The sequence below is a fragment of the Hyperolius riggenbachi genome, chromosome 12 (assembly GCF_040937935.1).
Source record: "Hyperolius riggenbachi isolate aHypRig1 chromosome 12, aHypRig1.pri, whole genome shotgun sequence".
Taxonomy (NCBI): Eukaryota; Metazoa; Chordata; class Amphibia; order Anura; family Hyperoliidae; genus Hyperolius; species Hyperolius riggenbachi.
Window position 1 is genome coordinate 44,745,209 of NC_090657.1, and position 21,420 is coordinate 44,766,628.

General features: G+C 44.0%; 2 long non-coding RNA genes across 2 annotated transcripts in view; both read right to left on the reverse strand.

Moving 5' to 3' along the window:
- Positions 1-21,420, reverse strand: part of LOC137541573 (uncharacterized) — a 656,441-nt gene that overhangs the window by 180,950 nt on the left and 454,071 nt on the right. The gene's annotated exons all lie outside the window — the stretch shown is intronic.
- Positions 799-7,608, reverse strand: LOC137542324 (uncharacterized). Its single transcript, XR_011025398.1, has 2 exons — positions 5,290-7,608; positions 799-3,186 (listed from the first exon to the last, which is right to left on the reverse strand). It is a non-coding gene; the product is annotated as an uncharacterized lncRNA (long non-coding RNA).

The following is a 21,420-nucleotide window of genomic DNA, read 5'->3' on the forward strand; positions in this document are numbered from 1 at the left end:
CCCCTACTCTATGGAACTCACTTTCACAATCAGTACGAGAGGCTCCTTCTCTGGACAGCTTTAAAAAAAGGCTAAAAACTCACCTCTTTTCCCTAGCCTTTGAGACTGCATAATGCAGGGTCACAGCGCTTTGAGTCCCCAGGGAGAAAAGCGCTATATAAATATTATTGTTATTGTTATCGTCAGTGCTTTTCAGTAGTGTGGAAAAAAATGACAAAAATCCGTATCACTTTTACGACAGAGCTTTGGTGAATGACAGTGTGAAGGTCTTTTGTCAACCAGCAGACTACTACATGATTTGATGTCCTATTCAGTTACTAGATGTGACAGATGTTCTGACAGTGCAGACTGTGCGTCTGTCTGTACATTGCTCAGGGAGAACGGAGAATACGGAGAAACTTGATGGAGCGTAAGCAAGTTGCTGCCGAAGAGAGATGCTTTGGGAAAACACTGTCATTGCATTTCTAAACAGTAAAAAGGGACAACTATCCCTTCCACCTGTGTCAAAATGTCACACTGTAGTGTCAAAATGAAATGGATGTGTGTGGAATAACCTAAATATGCTGCATGGTTTGCTTTAATGCTGTGTCATAATAGAAAACAGAGCCCCAACTTTTCTTGCCATCTCACTCCATGGATGCATGGCCCATATTAAACACGGCTATCAACAGACCTATGCAGTACTCAGCAACAGCCATTTCTTAACCTAGTGTAATGCTATGTTTTTGGCGTTGCTAAGGCCTCACACTCGACTCACACTAGCACACAGACTAGGTAAATACATAGCTTACGACTTCACACTGTATTAGGATATTTATTCAATTATTTACATTATTTACAGGTATAGCAGTGAATCATGGATAAGTAATAGAGTAAAGAATCAATACATTACCGGATATTGCATCATCACTCCGTATCGGGGGACCAGCGATCGTCAGGAGGCAGCGCATACACAACATCACACAACTCGTCAGTAGTGGAGAGTCCCATCAGAGCAAGGGAAATCTCTCTTTCTTATACTCATAGCTCCACCCATTTTCCCTATTGCATCCTGGGGATGCACAGGCATGAGCCTTGCTATGATTGGATGACTTATAGTCAATATTCTCATGAACAGGACTAGTTCTGGTTAAGTCCCGTGTGAACGTGCAATTCCTGAAACAGTTAATTCAGGGTTACGCGCTTATTGCAACACAATGTTATATAACCATATCACGTGCCACGCATGCTCAGTACTTGTTTGCAGAGGGTATAGTCGACCATCAGCCTATCCACAACTTGGAAGTATGATTCATCCCTCATGCCCACTGCGTGACCGCAGCGCACAGCCGTATGTTTTTATAACTTGCAGTAACCTTGTGTTCTTGCCAATGATTTTCTATGGAGAATGGTCCATCACTACTAAAAGATGCAAAATATGTCCTCTCTACCTACTGACTAGCTTGCTAATGTGTTTCTTACCTAACAGCCAGTCATTCACACAGACTCTTCAGACTTGTATCACATTCGGTCCTTAGTGATGACCATTAACATATGAAACCATGACAACTTTTTCCCTTACAACAGATCCCATATGCCACATACCAGTTCCATCTGGATAGGATAACTATAACAATCATTACAATCAAAAATAGGATGAACTATCCACTTCATCATTGTTTCTGCTGATGGCGAATAACCCATAAATACATCCCACCAGTGGTGAGAGGTGGCATCTGCTATGGCAGAGCCCACTTTAACAATTTTGTTTGCAATCACGGTAGTACTGAGCTGGTGTACGATTATACTTCTATTCAACTTTTTAATAGCACTTTTTCACTTCCGTTAGATTTTTCAACAATCCGCTTTAGTTTAGTCAGGTTTAGATCCCAATTGGGAACTTCCAAACCTTGGCCTTGCCAGGAAACCTTTGTAGTTAACGCTATATCAGGCATCAACATAAAAGTTTCATTTTCCCATTGGAATACAGTGATATTGTGTATACATCCTGCAAAAGGCACCCTCATTTTAGGGACCACCTGACGATCTGTCACTACACATACCACTTGAGGTGTTATTTCCACCATCCAGCGGTATGTTATAGGCATTATGGTCCGCCCACATTTGTTTACAGTGTTCTGTAACAAACAAGGTTCATATGCAGTAGACTGTAACTTACATATTTTACTGTTTAAAGTATTATCACAAAAAGTCAAATCATCTGTTCTGTTGCTGTCATCAATAACCTGTCCATAAAACGTAGGTACCCAGAAGTGCTGATCACCTTCTGGCCCAATTAATAATGGCAAAATAACATTCTTACACATTATACTACTTTTAGTAACATTGTAAAGTGTCAATTGTCCCATGCAAAATGTATCATTGCACATCACTTTAGGTGCTTTGATATCTATCCAGTGATCAGTTCTTATCATGGAACTGAGCACGGTCCTCCAAACCTCCTCATTTCCAGTCAACAACATAGTTTGAAATAACTCTCTGTTGTTGCTGTTGTAAGGTTTGCATGGAACAGATAGTCCAGTTTACAATTCTAGTTATATTAACATCTGTTTCATACATAACAGAGGCACTTGCGTTAATTAAGCCAAGCAAATCATCATCTATTTTAGCTTGTAATTTTAAATGGCGCCCATATAGTTGGCATCCATTTAGCTTGTAATTTTAAAACATCATTTATTTTACTTCCAACGTTATGCAATCTATTTGCTAATGTTTCAATATCAAAACTATTAAGAGTTCCAGTCAATGTCCCATATCCATCTAACAAAGTGTCATACCACTCTCTCCGTATTTGGTGTGGTTTAGAACAGTTTATGGCAGCTGGAAACGTGATTTTAGCATGAATCACAGTCTTTTAGGCATGTTGCCCACCTTTACACAAGTGGAAGGTAGTCTCTTTATATGCCCAGGGTCCACTTTAGCATCCATCATATCCACAAATATCAAAGTAGGCCCCACCGAGACATGGTCCATTGAAAGTAACATTGAGAACGTCACATGCTTGCCTAGCATTACTGGTAAAGTTTCTCTGTAGACAACTCTTGGTTTTATTTCCCCACACGAAAGTCACCATGGATCCCCTGTATCGGTTACTCGAATACCTGAAGTCCTTGCATTAACGCAACAGCTTTCCAACCACACGATACCAAGGATTCCAAGGACAATGCCATAGACATGGAGATCAATCTGCAAAAAACCCAAACAAGTGTGACTTATTCTTGCAAATAACATTTTTCCTGTGGGATATATTCCCACTTTTCCTGTTCTGGCCTCATTACCAGCAGAGTTCGGTCCTTGCTTACTGCAATCACATCTGCTGGAGGAGGCGGTCCTTGGGGATTCTGACCCACATTTTAGCTCCAACATTTACTGTATTAGTAGAACCAAAATATTCATCACCCTTTACTGATGGCTTTCCTCTCTACAAATAAAGGAATTAGGGTCCCTTTACACTTAATCAGCTGCTGTTAACTGTAATCAAAATAACAACTGATGTACAGTCCAGCGTCCGTGTCCCCCTATGGCCTCTTTCACACTATACACTGAAAAAACATTGAAGTCTATTCACAATGCATCGCCATTGGGAAAAAAAACAACAAAAAACAAGAAAAAACAAACAACAAAATTGTATGCATACTAATGCATACCAACGCATTAAGTGTAAAAGGGCCCTCAGGAGAACCTGGGCTATACAACTCTTTGGCCTGTGTATACACAGTGTCCTCCCCTAAAAACTTTAACCCATCCTCTCTCCTTTTCCAATAATTAACTCACTATTTCCCAGGTTAATCATGATCACTTTAATTTATTCTTGATAGTCGGAGTCAATTACTCCTCCTATCCCTATAGCTCCTTTCTGAGCAAAACTGGATTGGGTAGCTATTTGCCCATAATGTTAGTCAGGTATTTTACATCCTATACCTGTGGGAATGGTTGTAACCTGCGAGGGGTTAATGATAACAACTTCTAAAGCATGCAAATCCAACCCAGCTGACACAGGTGTTCCCCTATATGGAGCTACCGCATCCTTATGCATTTTCCAATAAGGAATCGTTTCTACTTTAACCACCCCACCAGCTAGTTTCTGGTGTAAACAAAAATCTGTCATCTTCACAGTTTGTTTGTATTATTTTAAACTAGAATATGCATGCATTCTAGCATCTTTAACAGAGGTATTCTTGAACATATAATACACTCTATATCAGTAAGGTCTCAAAGCAAACTTCATACAATTCATTAGAAACAACTCAATTCACACTTCAGCATCAACACATTCTGCCACTTCACGCCATTCAGCTAATCAGTACAACATTCAACCCTAGAGAAACCAGGCATTTCTCTGCAAGACAAACAAATCTCATTTAGTAACTAATGACCTTAGCCCGTTTAAAAAAAAAACAAGCTAGGCCTTTCGCTGCGCATGCATGTGCCCGCTGTGCACATGCACCTGCCACGCGTGTGCCCTCATACACCGTTGCGCACACGCCGCCGCCTCTGGCCCTATCCCCCCTCAACTTTTCCCCAGTGTTTCTGCGCCCCTCCCTGCACATGTGCAGTGCTAAAAAAAAAAAAAAAAACAAACTCTGAATAGACGCAGAGACACAGGCATATTATATAAAAAGGTTTTCCAGTCTAATTACGCAATATTTTCATGCTACATTGCCATAATAGACTTCACAGTTCTATTTCTTTCACACAGTCTCATCTAATCTAGCTTTCAGCTCAACAGGTAAACAATTTCACTCCTGCACAATTATAGCTAGAAACCAGGGGAAAAGTTTTGCTGGCACAGATGTCACCGTGACATCATAATCACATTTAACCCTGTAACCAAAAAAAAAAAAAATGAGCATTTGCAGGGATTTGGAAGTTCTAGCAAAACTCAGCACAACACACAGTGCTGCACCAAACACACAACGCACACACACACAAGAAAGTTGCTTTACTATTTCTCACCTCTTTAACCATTTATTTTATCAAACAAGACGCATATCCCATGAAGTAAGAGTTAAAGGTCAATATTTTTTTTTACAGCATGTACTCCTGAATGAAAAAAAAAATGCTTGCCAAGCACCCCCAGTTGAGGAGAGCAGCATCTCAAACACTCACTGGCTCACACACATTCCCTAGGAGCACTCACCTCCCGTGCACAAATGCATTTTTTTAAAAAACATTCCTCTATGCATTCAATTAAACAAAAACCAGACATATGAATACACGATTAATCAGGACTCGCTATAACGGATTCACCATATAAAACATTCACTAGAAACAACAATGTTAACCCACCTGTCTTGTCCAGATTATATTACCATTTCAATTCTGCCAGTGCAGTCAGATACTGTCACTTTAAGGAATTTGCTTTACAAGTTTAAACACAGCACTCCAAGATTATACTCCGAAATCTACCAACAAAGACACAGACTGTATTAAAAACCGTAGTAGTAAAAGCTGAGATTCACTGTCAGGTTACTCTCTGCCCCTTTTTCCCATCCATATTTTATCATTAAAAATATGGGGTTTTCCTTAAGAGGGACAAAACCAGCAGTAACAACCTAAAGAAAGTTCCCAGCTATTCCTAATCTTTTCAAATGGAACAAAATACATTTGTGCTAAACACTTCCAATTCCAGTTCAATGCACATTGTCCTATTTCTTGTGCAATGATCAGTGGCAGAGTTTGGCTTCCTTTTATTTACAGAAGCTCCCTGCTCCACTGATAACAATCCAAAATGTGTCATCACAGGAGCCTCTTCCCCAGCTACTTCCTCCAGCACATTTATTTTACCAGCTGCAGATTCTGTTACATGTTGGTATTTATCTGCAGCTGCCTGTGATGACACTTGTGCAACTATCACTCTGTCATCCTACTCTAGTTCCTTTTTCTAACAGGACTAGCCTTTTTCCAACAGGAATACCCTCACGTAAAGTAACAACATTGAGGGATTCTGATTCTTTCAACCTACACAATCTTTGTTGAAGCTTTCTATAAGCTGTCAACAACATCCCACTATGCCGCCTGAGAGCGACATCATGCCCCGCCTTAACAGGGCCCCCCTCTAGAGTCTTATCTACATCTAGAGAGAGCAACAACATCACCCGCTTCAACGGGGAACCACTATATTCCAGCATCAGGCAGCGTCCCTCAACCTCAAGTTGAGCCTGTTCCGCCTTTTCTTGATCCTGGAACGCCTTCTGCAATCGCTTGTGCACACCACGATATGCAGAGGCCAACACCCAGCTAATTCTAGCTGGGGTAACTGCATCACCTACCTTGGTAGGGAGTTTCTCAAGTACTTGAACTAAATCAACCGGTTCTGATTCTTTTAACTGCTTATCCCATGATTCTGCCAACCCATGGCTAGCTAATTCCACTGCTATAATATTATACGGAGACTCGGTCCAGCCGGGGATCTCCGCAGGTTCTTTTAGGCATTTGGCCTTTTTCTTAAACATATTGCCTTACTTTTGGCACACTGCCAACTGGGCGTGGCTTTGACCAGAGGTGCCCCTCAACTTCTAGACACCAATGGTCAAACTTCCCACAGGTAAATTTTGCTTAGTTCAAAAGATATCTTGACTTGAAACTAAGTGGGAGGAGCTACTGACTCCAAACTTTGCCCACACCTGTAATCTGTCCTAAGATATATACATGTCAAGTATCAAGTCAATATACCATACAGGGGCAATTTTACAAAGATTTATATTAATTGCCCCACTAACTGGCAAAATGCCAAATTTTGCAAAATTACACCCAGAGACCCACAGAATCATAGGCAATATATTTCAGAGGTCAAAAGTCATCCTCGTCGCCATTTATGTAATGCTATGTTTTTGGCGTTGCTAAGGCCTCACACTCGACTCACACTAGCACACAGACTAGGTAAATACATAGCTTACGACTTCACACTGTATTAGGATATTTATTCAATTATTTACATTATTTACAGGTATAGCAGTGAATCATGGATAAGTAATAGAGTAAAGAATCAATACATTACCGGATATTGCATCATCACTCCGTATCGGGGGACCAGCGATCGTCAGGAGGCAGCGCATACACAACATCACACAACTCGTCAGTAGTGGAGAGTCCCATCAGAGCAAGGGAAATCTCTCTTTCTTATACTCATAGCTCCACCCATTTTCCCTATTGCATCCTGGGGATGCACAGGCATGAGCCTTGCTATGATTGGATGACTTATAGTCAATATTCTCATGAACAGGACTAGTTCTGGTTAAGTCCCGTGTGAACGTGCAATTCCTGAAACAGTTAATTCAGGGTTACGCGCTTATTGCAACACAATGTTATATAACCATATCACGTGCCACGCATGCTCAGTACTTGTTTGCAGAGGGTATAGTCGACCATCAGCCTATCCACAACTTGGAAGTATGATTCATCCCTCATGCCCACTGCGTGACCGCAGCGCACAGCCGTATGTTTTTATAACTTGCAGTAACCTTGTGTTCTTGCCAATGATTTTCTATGGAGAATGGTCCATCACTACTAAAAGATGCAAAATATGTCCTCTCTACCTACTGACTAGCTTGCTAATGTGTTTCTTACCTAACAGCCAGTCATTCACACAGACTCTTCAGACTTGTATCACACCTAGTAACCCAAGAGGCCAAGTATGTTTGGTCTCTTGATTATATCAGAAGATTGTGTTTTGGTGCTTGAAAAGAGTCTGCCTCAGTCTCCCCATTCAGAGTGTTTTTAAAAGTCGGAGGAAACTTGGACATGATGATAAAATATACCTTGAAGCAACAATCTGCATCATATGTCAGGAGGACATCTGGAGGACTTTACTAAAAGCTCAGTGAACATGATGAGGTCATCACATTAACTGGAGAAGACAGCTGGACAGGCCCAGATTTACCTTACCGGAGTCTATAGTCACAGATGTCCTGGCACACTTGACTTCACCTTCCATGAACCTACAAACCCCCACCAAACTGCACTGCAACTGTTCTGGCTGTCCCAGCTGTTAAGTCTCTTGCCCGTCATAGGTAGCTACAGGTGCCCCTTAGTATTAGGTACCCTCAGTATTAAGTAGCTAGAGGTGACCCTGACTGAAGGGAGATCTTGTCAGTGAAATGCTGAGAGCTGGGTGAGTAACCTCATTTACACTCTCATCAGAGCTCTGCAGAGAGAAGGAAGAGGGAGTGAGTGAGGTGCTCAGGGAGGGGAGTGAGCCACCTTTCCATCAGTTGCCTGTAGGCACATGCCTAAAGTGCCTTATGGTGCATCCGGCCCAGCAGCTGGAGCAGACAGAAGACAGTATGACCACCACATACATTAACCAGCTGGGCGGTATGGACGAGCTCAGCTCGTCCATTGCTGCCGGAGGCTGCCGCTCAGTCCCTGCTGGGCCGATTTCAATCAAATAAAAAGGAGCACATGCAGCCGGCACTTTGCCAGCCGTGTGCAGCGGCAAAAGAGGGTCCCCCCAGCCGCCTGAGCCCTGCGCAGCCGGACCAAACAGTTCCGGCCAGCGCTAAGGGCTTGGATCGGAGGCGGCTGACATCATGACTTCGGCTGACGTCCATGACGTCACTCCGCTCGTCGCCATGGCGACGAGGAAAGCATAACAAGAAGGGCCGCTCATCGCGGCCTTTCTTGTTACTTCTGATCACCGGAGGTGATCAGAAGTACGCATTAGGAGCGCCCTCTAATGGGCTTTCATGCAGCCAACTTTCAGTTGGCTGCATGCAATACTTTTTTTTATTAAAAAAAAAACGTCCGGTCGCCAGCCTGGCGATCTTAAGAGAACGCCAGGCTGGTTAATACAGAGACGTGTGTCCCTAATATGGTGGCCACAACCTGCCCCACCGACGACTCACAAGGCCCTGCATTGTACAAGGCAGGAGAGATTATGTGGCAAACCCTATGAAATGGCCCTGTACAGACGCTCTATCAGATCCTGTAATATTAGATGCAATGCTTTCTGTATGCATTTTTCTGCGTAGACTCCCTAGCAACTCACTTTTTCACTGTATCAAAAACAACCAATCAAAGGTCTTCTGAAACATGTATCTTCAGACACCGCCCCCTGGTGACAACTCCAAAGAAATCTAGGCCACATCCTCTATGCCCTCCGTTACATCTGCACAGATCAGAATTATGTCACGGTGTGCATCTTGTGACTCTATATGGAGCTTTTATTAATAAAAGATAGATGGAGGCACGCATACAAAAATGGATGAGGGGTCATTACATCTGTTCCCTTCGAAAAGGATGGGTAGGTCATTAAGTCATGACACCTTTACTACTTTAAAAGGCCTCAAGTCTCCTGTAAGTCAAACTTTATTTCATCCAATCTGTTGTCCCAGCTCTACTCCATGTAATCCACTTCCTTACACTATAAACCCTGCACAGTCAGATGTTGGTCCTCTTCCAGTCATTTACAGAGTCTCCAGTTGATAAACATGCTTATACTGTACATTAAAAAAAGAAATTCATACACAAACCTACATACATAGCACCCAAGAGTTTGAAGCAAAGACTTAACACTCCATGGTGTGTTGTGAACGGAGTGAGAATGTGGGAGGCAACGTTCTGTTAGCCACAGTGAGTTTAGTCTATGTTTATAGCCATACCCTTCCCCTAACTGCTTTTCACAGGCTCTAAATCTAAATTCACCAACCTCTTTATACATATTTATAGCAGTGAGACAGTTTTCAACTCCAACACAGGAATTAACATGGCAACAAGTAAATAGTGGTTGGCACAAACTACTGTGCATGCAAAAAATGTGACGTGGGCCATGAAATGGAGCAGGGCCGTTTCTAGCCCCAGGCGAATAGTGCAATCACCTGGGGCGCTAGATTGAGCGGAGCGAGCATTGCATAGATACAAACTCCCCTTCCGCGATCCCTGTACGCAGCCTCCAGCTTCTTCCTACTTCCTGCCCCAGCGTCCGTCACGTTGGTAACAGCGCCCCTGTGATGACGTGACAGCATGTCATCACAGGAGGGGGTGTTACCAGTGTGACAGACGCAGGGGAAGGAAGAAGCTGGAGGCTGCGTGCAGAAATCACGGAAGGTGAGTTTTTAACTACGCTATGCCTGCTCCCCCCACCGCTGTGTCTATACTCGGGGCACCTACCTATCTAACCTATACGCCGGGCACCTACCTATCTAACCTATACTGGTGGAACCTACCTATTTAACCTATACTGAAGGCACCCACCTATGCAACCTATACTGCGGGCACCTACCTATCTAACCCATACAGCGGGCACCTACCTATCTAACCTATACTGAACTCAGAAGCCATTTTCTGCTAGGCAAAAGTTTTATAACTGTATAGTCGACTAGGTCCTGACTAGAGAGAAACTTATTTGCATACCTGAAAACTACACACGTTTATCCTATGTCACATGTCAGCTCTAATACCCTTTAAAATAAGATTCTAAAAGTAAAAACAAAAAAAAAACTACCTCTTAAAAATATGTTGCATAAACACTACATATTTGAAGAACCTGTTTACACACTGCCACACTTTCTCAAGAAGCAAATGGCAGCAGTAAAGAATAAAATACTTAAATGCATTCCGCTCAACAGTGGTATTTACCAAAAAATCCAATGGGTACTGGATAGCTATGTGCAAAGGGGCTCCTGAACCAGATGGATCCTCCTTTCAACTGTGTGAATTAGCTCTTCATTTGTACTATGCTGGTATTACCTTTATATGGTATGTTCTTTGAATAGTGGTAATCAACGGTTTCCTTCCCCCCGCTTACACCGTGCTGAAAATGCCGTGCTTTATAGCAGGTGTTCCATATCCATTATTATGTGTCGAGGGCTTGGGGAACCACAGCATAAAACTCTGGGCCAACGAGACCTTAGGTACGACACTGTAAAAATCCCTTGAACTGGTGCAGCATTTTGTAGCAATTGAGGACGTCTTCAAGAATATATTTTTTCAGCACTATGAAAAGTATGCAATGGTGCGAATGTTTTGTTATGTAGCTGAATTTCTGACGCAACAAAGCAAGAGATCTGAATAAAATCCAGGATATATCTATATAAACTCCATTTTACATTCCCTTAATTAACTGATAAGACCGAATGTGTTTAATTAGGCACCAGCTTATTTCTCTGTTAAGAAACTCATTTACATACACCAGGGACTATTAGTCAATGTCATAGCGGCTGCAAATCCTGCAGACATCTGCACACTATAAAAACAGAAGTAATTTCTCTCAATAGTACAACATATGGGGCTAAGTCAAACAGAAAGTGTTATCAGAAGTGTGTTATTTCCGCATTGGAGATATTTTTTCTTGACCCACAAATTGTATTTATGACAATCTACAATATTTTAAAAACTCTTTATGCCTTATTTTGAGGATTCACGTTGTACATCATAGAGCAGGCATGGGCAAACTTGGCCCTCCAGCTGTTACGGAACTACAAGTCCCACAATGCATTGCAGGAGTCTGACAGCCACAGTCATGACTCATAAAGGCAAATGCATTGTGGGACTTGTAGTTCCGTAACAGCTGGAGGGCCGAGTTTGCCCATGCCTGTCAGACTCATGCAAATTTGATACATTATTAACCACTTTAGCACTAAGGGATTCGAGCGGCTGCTTCCTGTCAATTCACGGCGGGGGGGCTCCGTGAATAGCCTGCGGGCCGCTGATCGCGGCTCGCAGGCTAAATGTAAACACAAGCGGAAATAATCCGCTTTGTTTACACTCGTACAACGCTGCTAACAGTAGCAGCGTTGTACCAGATCAGCGATCCCCGGCCAATCAGTGGCCGGGGATCGCTGTCACATGACAGGCAGGAGCCTGTTAGAGGCTGCACAGGACAGATCCGTTCCTGTGCAGCCTCGGATCTCCAGGTAAGGGAGGGAGGAGAGGGAGGGGGGGAATTTCGCCGCGGAGGGGGGCTTTGAGGTGCCCCCCCCCCGCAACACCCAGGCAGGCAGGAGCGATCAGACCCCCCCAGCACATCATCCCCCTAGTGGGGAAATAAGGGGGGCGATCTGGTCGCTCTGCCTGCACCCTGATCTGTGCTGGGGGCTGCACAGCCCACCCAGCACAGATCAGCTAAAACAGCGCTGGTCCTTAAGGGGGGGTAAAGGGTGGGTCCTCAAGTGGTTAAAATATGTCCTTAGTACAATGTATGGCGACAATATTTTATTTGGGAACAAAGGTGTATTTTTTTCAATTTTGTGTCTGCATATCTACGCCCCTGTGCAGGAACTGAAGTCTTAGATATACTCTCTTAGATGCAATTAGCGTTTAAAGGGAATGGAAGCCGGCTGTGGTCCAATTTGCATTTGTTACTATAATGGCATTTCAAGTTTACTGCTTAAAATTCTGCATGTAAAAATGTGTGATAAATGCGCACAAATGCCCCTACATTAGCAGTGGTAAGCACTAACCATGTAGAGGTTAGTGCTTCATAAGAGTCTTATGGTTTATTATCAACCTTTCCAATTCCTAATTTTGGGGTAAAAACATTTTTAATTTTACTCATGTGGATTATAAAAATGCTTTAACCACGTGTCCCCTCTGCCATTAATCTTGACAAAGGATGTAAATGTTTATCTACAGTGATGATGAGCAGAGTGTCACAGATGTGCCACTAACTAGGCTGTTTTACCCTGATACCAGTTCCCCCCATTGTCAGTTAGATGTATGTAAAAGTTTTCCAGAGGCGCCAATAGAATAAAAGTCACTTAAACGAGCTTAAAACCGATGGGGCAGTGGTGGGCCTATCCCATCCATGCAGACAAAGCAAACAAAGGAAGGACTGTGGCATCAACAGTCAAACAACAATTTATTTATACTCCACAGTAAAAATAGGCAACGCGTTTCACAGGCTCAATCCCGCTTCATCGGGCCAATCAAAAAGGAGCATACAGCTGAAAACAAAGTGTCAGAGGACATAGTGTAAAGCAGGTTTTGTATCACTCATGTTCACAAACAATTCAATATCAAAAAACATAACTATATGAAAATCAAAACATATTCAGAGGTACTTATTATGCAACACTCTTAAATCATGCAATTCTATGCAAAGTGATTTTATGCAGAACATTTTCATGTGGAAAACTTGGGATTTAGCCTATTAGCTCTACTGGCCACTGTATTCCTTTTGCTTTTCATTCAACAGTTATAAATAGAGGTACAATCCCGAGTTTTCCACATGAAAATGTTCTGCATAAAATCACTTTGCATAGAATTGCATGATTTAAGAGTGTTGCATAATAAGTACCTCTGAATATGTTTTGATTTTCATATAGTTATGTTTTGACATTGAATTGTTTGTGAACATGAGTGATACTCACAAAACCTGCTTTACACTATGTCCTCTGACACTTATGCTCCTTTTTGATTGGCCTGATGAAGCGGGATTGAGCCCGTGAAATGTGTTGCCTATTTTTACTGTGGAGTATAAATAAAATTGTTGTTTGACTGTTGATGCCACAGTCCTTCCTTTGTTTGCTTTGTCTGCATGGATGGGATAGGCCCACCACTGCCCCATCGGTTTTAAGCTTGTTTAAGTGACTTTTATTCTATTGGCGCCTCTGGAAAGCTTCTACATATTGCTAAGTCCACCCTTGGTGGAGGGTTGTACCCATCTTCTTCCCATCTACAGAGAGCGACTTTTAATCCTGAGTGGGGTCAGGTTAATCTCCCCACCTGCCTTCACAGTGGTTGCCTAATGGTAACCCTGGTTTGTGAGTATTAAATTGTTATATTACTCATTATTAATTATCATCTATACAATATCACACTATTGGGCTCTTGGTGTCCCCCCTCCCTTTATATTGTCAGTAACATAGCTTTTTTTTTTTATAACATTTTTTTATAACATTGCATCATTCTCTAATATTTGCAATTTACAAACTATACTCTGAACTTTCCTGCTCTGTTTCATAGTTTAAAATACAAAGGGTCATTAGCTCTGCAGAAAAACCTTAAACAAGAAACAGTGAGAGACAGGTTGAGATAAGTGCTTCAGAAAAGAGCATCAATCTTTGGAAGCGAGAAAAAAAGAGACACAGGGACACCGGGAGCCCAATATTGTTTGGAAGTATCTGGTGTAGTATCGTCTGGTTAGAAGGAATATAATGTAATGTAGTCTGTATATACTCACAAAGATGGGTTGCAAGTCAAGCAACCACTGTTTATGGGTGTGTGAGGAAGTACCGTCCTCACTCGGCCTTTTCCAAAGGAAGTGTAAGTGGTCGCAGCTCTAAAAATAAAAAATATTTTTAGTCTTTTGTTCGGGGAGGAACAACTAGACTAAGTTAACTCCTCTACGGGAGACTACTATAAATGCTAAGGGGAGATAGGAGGCACCCAAGGTATCAGTAAACTCAATAAGTGTAGGTAAGAAGATCTTACCTTAGGAAGATCTAACTTCAAGAATACAAGTTTTTCATTAAAGTTAAATGATTTTATTGAGCACAGCAGACAACACATTTCATGGAAACAATCCGCTTCATCAGGTCAAATTCAAGTGCCTTTGGTAAATGCTTTTGCAAATGTCCCGAGCGCCTACACTTATCTACACTTATTGAGTTTACTGATACCTTGGGTGCCTCCTATATACCCTTATCAGAAAATAGCATAGCTCTCTGACTAAATTAGTTGGAGAGCTCGGAGAAGCTCTCTTGCATAAGCAACTGAGGTTTTTGTTTTACTCTTCCTGTACTGAAAACAATATGAGACCCGTATCTGTTCTTAGCTATACTACACATACAAATCCTTATATCACAACTTTATTTTCACTTCAGTTTCCCTTTAAGAAACTTGATCTGCTGCAATGTCTAAGTAACAGGGCAGGATGAACTCTCAGTGGGAGGAGGATGAATGGGAGGCTTTGTTTACAGATATGGCGCTCTCTTCTTTAACCATTAATTGCATCAAGTACAAAAAGTGCAAAATTGCATACCAAGGTGAGAAGAGGCACAGGTGATGGTGGGTGCAGGACACAGGATGCCTGTGCCTCTTCTCACCTTGGTATGTGCACCAATTCCTGCAATTTTGCACTTGTGATACTTGATGCAATTGAACAACTCATCTGCAGCAGAGCCAGCCTTTTCCTCCATTCTTTTTACCAACAGTGATTTACAGGGTTGGTGTGAATTGTAATGCAGATTCTATGCAGATTCAAAGGCTAGCTTTTTTTTCACTTAAAGTTACACTTTATCAGTTCAAGCTTTCTGGACACGAGAGTCAATTATTTTCAGTATTTTCCTATCCCCAGAGACCACCAAACTGCTGGTACCAATGCATTCTATCTTGTCTCCACTACCAAACTGCTGGTACAATGTCATGTTTTGTCTCGTCTACTCAAGCATCCTTCTATCTGGTATCCCTTTAACTAGACTGTTGCCTGTGAAATGCATAATCAATGTTGCAGCTACACCAACTTCCATTTCACCTTCGTTTCTAAGTTCTAAAATCAATTCCCACAGCTGCCATGCACTATACAATACAATACCATTTCTATAGCGCTTTTCTCCCATAGGACTCAAAGCGCTTCGGCTCTGTCAGATTCAGTAATTCGTAGTAGGATTAAGTATTCACACAACAAAAGTTATATTTCTGCAAATGCCAAACTTAACAGGTGGGTTTTCAGTCTGGATTTAAACCTGTCCAGGGATGGAGCTGTCCTAATCTGTTGAGGTAAGGAGTTCCAAAACGTAGGGGCAGCATGACAGAAGGCTCTGGGACCAAAAGTTTCCAAGTGGACTCTGGGTATGACTAGATTATTAGAACCTGTGGATCTGAGAATGTGGGGATTGCTACGCAGCTGCAACATATCTTTCATGTATCCAGGGCCCAGATTATTCAGGGATTTAAATGTCAGTAGGCCGATAGTCACGTGGTGTGCGTATACAGAAAATGGTGGGCTGGATATTAGTGGCGGCAGCAGACAGGTGAAGTACTTTAATGCATGGGGAGCACATTAACATTAGGGGGAACAGCAGATGGGGTTTCAGGCACGTTCTTTGATATGACACACCTTTACTACTATGCACCAAATTAACCACATCGCCCCGAGATTTCCCAGTATGCCCAATCAATACATTCAACTGATTTCAGCCCAAAATCAGTTGAAACATTTATCAGGCATCCTCATCTAATCAGATGGTCAATTGTCCGCAAAATGGCAGATGTATGGCCACCTTAATAGTGCAGCATCTAAGTGCCCACAGGTTTCTACCAAAGCGCCCTGCAAGAGACATTGGACTTTGCTGCCTATTCCCCACCAGGTTGCACTCCAACGTTCCCCAACAGTGGTTGGGAGCACAAGTGACACACCAATGAAGAGGCAAGAGAGGATTCTCCTAATGTTGAGCGAATATTCCGCAGCCAAGGCCAGGCCAAGATCTAGGGCAGGCTGAAGGCATCAAGAAGAGAGACAGACCGGCATCGGTATAGATGGAGTTCTGTTGTAATCGAGAAATAAACTGTTGTCATGACAGGCTGTTGGCGGGAAAACAAATAAACTGAGGCCAATATCAGGTAGTCAGATCGTGGATAGTGGAGCAGGCCAGACCAGGAACAGGTAGCAATCAGGATTGAGGTTAAAAGTTAACCATTCAGGGCTAGTACAACCACTCTAGCTAACAGAGGAATCAGCACTGAGCAGTGGGAGAAGCAGCCTTTTATAGGAAGGCAAGGGCTGTAAGAGTGCAATTTTTTATGCCACACAAACTGCAAACCCCATGTGCATGCAAAGCCTAAAGCTGCCCCATATGTGCACATGCAGCCAGCCACAGGCATTAACCTGCAAAAAATAGTGCACGCGTTCACTCACTTTTGCAGACATTTGCTCAGGAATGGGAATGGGCAAGACTGGCATGACTGTTTCGGCAGGACAAATGCCAGATGACCCTGGGAATTTTCCAAAAATAGCAGTGCTGTTAAATCCCAGACCTTTCCAGCAGTGTCCAATTTTGTTTTTTAGGGTTACTGTTAGATACCATGCAAAGTCTACAGGTCAACACATTTGTGATGGAAGAAGAATGAAATGAGGTTTCTTCTAAAGGAAAGTAAGGAACACTAGTTTATATAAATCATATTTTAATTATTCATTGAAATAGTAAGGTCATTTTCCATAAGCAGTACAATAAATAATTCAGAACACTAGCAGTACCTCAAAAGAGCTCACAATCAAACACCATTTTCATTTCCATAATATAATATCCTTACTCCAAGCTAAGGCCAGTTTTCGGGGTAACCAGATGTCTGACTAGTAGGTTTGTGAGATGCGGAAGGAAACCATAGTAGAGACCTACATCTGGTTGGGAACACGCAAATTGCCTAAAATTCTAAGTAGTGTCTAGTGAGCTTGCAGTTGTGAGTGAATGGAAAAACAGTCGGGTGTGGGTAAAAAAGCATTGCGGGTTGGACGCGGGTTGTTATTAAAGTGGTCTGAAACTCTGACATAACATTCAATAAAAAGGTCAGTTTAGACTTACCTGGTAAAGATGTTTCTAAACATCTCAGTGTACGGCAGGAAAAGGAGAGACTCCAGGCTCCTCCTCCAAGGGAAACACAATTGACAAGAAGTTTAAAAGGCCCCCACCCCCTGCTACCCTCAGTATATAGACAAGAAATCCGGCCAATGAGACACCCAAACGTGACCCAGACTCCTGTCTACCGCTCAATCCACACCAAAACAGTGCAAAAAAAGTCAGGAAGAAAGGATAGAAGGCAGCATAGAGGGAGGGATGTAGTATGCCGTACACTGAGATGTTTAGAAACATCTTTACCAGGTAAGTCTAAACTGACCTTTCTCTAACCATCTCAGTGTACGGCAGGAAAAGGAGAGATAGGCAAGTAACCCCCTACTCATATGAGGGAGGGACTGCTGCCTGAAGCACCTTTCGACCAAAATGTTGGCCCTGACTGAAGAAGAGTCCCATCTAAAATGCATATCTGGACCAATCAGTCTTTGGTTCTCCCAAAAAGCTTATCGCTTCAATTCTCTATAGATTGAAGATTGAAAATAATGCAAGGCAAACAGGCCTATGCGAACGAGCCTATGCGAATGAGCGCAAAGGCTAACGAGCCTATGCGAATGAGCGCAAGGCTAACAAGCCTATGCGAATGAGCGCAAGGCTAACGAGCCTATGCGAATGAGCGCAAGGCTAACGAGCCTATGCGAATGAGCGCAAGGCTAACGAGCCTGTGCGAATGAGCGCAAGGCTAACGAGCCTGTGCGAATGAGCGCAAGGCTAACGAGCCTGTGCGAATGAGCGCAAGGCTAACGAGCCTGTGCGAATGAGCGCAAGGCTAACGAGCCTGTGCGAATGAGCGCAAGGCTAACGAGCCTGTGCGAATGAGCGCAAGGCTAACGAGCCTGTGCGAATGAGCGCAAGGCTAACGAGCCTGTGCGAATGAGCGCAAGGCTAACGAGCCTGTGCGAATGAGCGCAAAGGCTAACGAGCCTGTGCGAATGAGCGCAAAGGCTAACGAGCCTATGCGAATGAGCGCAAGGCTAACGAGCCTATGCGAATGAGCGCAAGGCTAACGAGCCTATGCGAATGAGCGCAAGGCTAACGAGCCTATGCGAATGAGCGCAAGGCTAACGAGCCTATGCGAATGAGCGCAAGGCTAACGAGCCTATGCGAATGAGCGCAAGGCTAACGAGCCTATGCGAATGAGCGCAAGGCTAACGAGCCTATGCGAATGAGCGCAAGGCTAACGAGCCTATGCGAATGAGCGCAAGGCTAACGAGCCTATGCGAATGAGCGCAAGGCTAACGAGCCTATGCGAATGAGCGCAAGGCTAACGAGCCTATGCGAATGAGCGCAAGGCTAACGAGCCTATGCGAATGAGCGCAAGGCTAACGAGCCTATGCGAATGAGCGCAAGGCTAACGAGCCTATGCGAATGAGCGCAAGGCTAACGAGCCTATGCGAATGAGCGCAAGGCTAACGAGCCTATGCGAATGAGCGCAAGGCTAACGAGCCTATGCGAATGAGCGCAAGGCTAACGAGCCTATGCGAATGAGCGCAAGGCCAACGAGCCTATGCGAATGAGCGCAAGGCCAACGAGCCTATGCGAATGAGCGCAAGGCCAACGAGCCTATGCGAATGAGCGCAAGGCCAACGAGCCTATGCGAATGAGCGCAAGGCCAACGAGCCTATGCGAATGAGCGCAAGGCCAACGAGCCTATGCGAATGAGCGCAAGGCTAACGAGCCTATGCGAATGAGCGCAAGGCTAACGAGCCTATGCGAATGAGCGCAAGGCTAACAGGCCTATGCGAATGAACGCAAGGCTAACAGGCCTATGCGAATGAGCGCAAGGCTAACAGGCCTATGCGAATGAGCGCAAGGCTAACAGGCCTATGCGAATGAGCGCAAGGCCAACAAGCCTATGCGAATGAGCGCAAGGCCAACAAGCCTATGCGAATGAACGCAAGGCCAACAAGCCTATGCGAATGAACGCAAGGCCAACAGGCCTATGCGAATGAGCGCAAGGCTAACGAGCCTATGCGAATGAGCGCAAGGCTAACAGGCCTATGCGAATGAACGCCAGGCTAACAGGCCTATGCGAATGAACGCCAGGCTAACAGGCCTATGCGAATGAACGCCAGGCTAACAGGCCTATGCGAAGGAACGCCAGGCTAACAGGCCTATGCGAAGGAACGCCAGGCTAACAGGCCTATGCGAAGGAACGCCAGGCTAACAGGCCTATGCGAAGGAACGCCAGGCTAACAGGCCTATGCGAAGGAACGCAAGGCTAACAGGCCTATGCGAATGAACGCAAGGCTAACAGGCCTATGCGAATGAACGCAAGGCTAACAGGCCTATGCGAATGAACGCAAGGCTAACAGGCCTATGCGAATGAACGCAAGGCTAACAGGCCTATGCGAATGAACGCAAGGCTAACAGGCCTATGCGAATGAACGCAAGGCTAACAGGCCTATGCGAATGAACGCAAGGCTAACAGGCCTATGCGAATGAACGCAAGGCTAACAGGCCTATGCGAATGAACGCAAGGCTAACAGGCCTATGCGAATGAACGCAAGGCTAACAGGCCTATGCGAATGAACGCAAGGCTAACAGGCCTATGCGAATGAACGCAAGGCTAACAGGCCTATGCGAATGAACGCAAGGCTAACAGGCCTATGCGAATGAACGCAAGGCTAACAGGCCTATGCGAATGAACGCAAGGCTATCAAGCGTCTGCAAATGAAAGCAAAGCTATCAAGCGTCTGCAAATGAAAGCAAAGCTATCAAGCGTCTGCAAATGAAAGCAAAGCTATCAAGCGTCTGCAAATGAAAGCAAAGCTATCAAGCGTCTGCAAATGAAAGCAAAGCTATCAAGCGTCTGCAAATGAAAGCAAAGCTATCAAGCGTCTGCAAATGAAAGCAAAGCTATCAAGCGTCTGCAAATGAAAGCAAAGCTATCAAGCGTCTGCAAATGAAAGCAAAGCTATCAATAGTGTTGGGCGAACATCTAGATGTTCGGGTTCGGGCCGAACAGGCCGAACATGGCCGCGATGTTCGGGTGTTCGACCCGAACTCCGAACATAATGGAAGTCAATGGGGACCCGAACTTTTGTGGTTTGTAAAGCCTCCTTGCATGCTACATACCCCAAATTTACAGGGTATGTGCACCTTGGGAGTGGGTACAAGAGGAAAAAAAAATTAGCAAAAAGAGCTTATAGTTTTTGAGAAAATCGATTTTAAAGTTTCAAAGGGAAAACTGTCTTTTAAATGCGGGAAATGTCTGTTTTCTTTGCACAGGTAACATGTTTTTTGTCGGCATGCAGTCATAAATGTAATACATATAAGAGGTTCCAGGAAAAGGGACCGGTAACGCTAACCCAGCAGCAGCACACGTGATGGAACAGGAGGAGGGTGGCGCAGGAGGAGAAGAAGGCCACGCTTTGTGAGACACAACAACCCCGGCCTTGCATGAGGGCAAGAAGCGTGCGGATAGCAGGCTTTGTACCGCCATGCAGTCATAAATGTAATAAAGATAAGTGGTTCAATAAACAGGGACCACGCGGCAACGCTAACCCAGCAGCAGCAGACGTGATGGAACAGGAGCAGGCGCAGGAGGAGAAGGCCACGCTTTGTGAGACACAACAACCCAGGCCTTGCATGAGGGCAAGAAGCGTGCGGATAGCATGCTTTGTACCGCCATGCAGTCATAAATGTAATAAAGATAAGTGGTTCAATAAACAGGGACCACGCGGCAACGCTAACCCAGCAGCAGCAGACGTGATGGAACAGGAGGAGGCGCAGGAGGAGAAGGCCACGCTTTGTGAGACACAACAACCCAGGCCTTGCATGAGGGCAAGAAGCGTGCGGATAGCATGCTTTGTACCGCCATGCAGTCATAAATGTAATAAAGATAAGTGGTTCAATAAACAGGGACCACGCGGCAACGCTAACCCAGCAGCAGCAGACGTGATGGAAC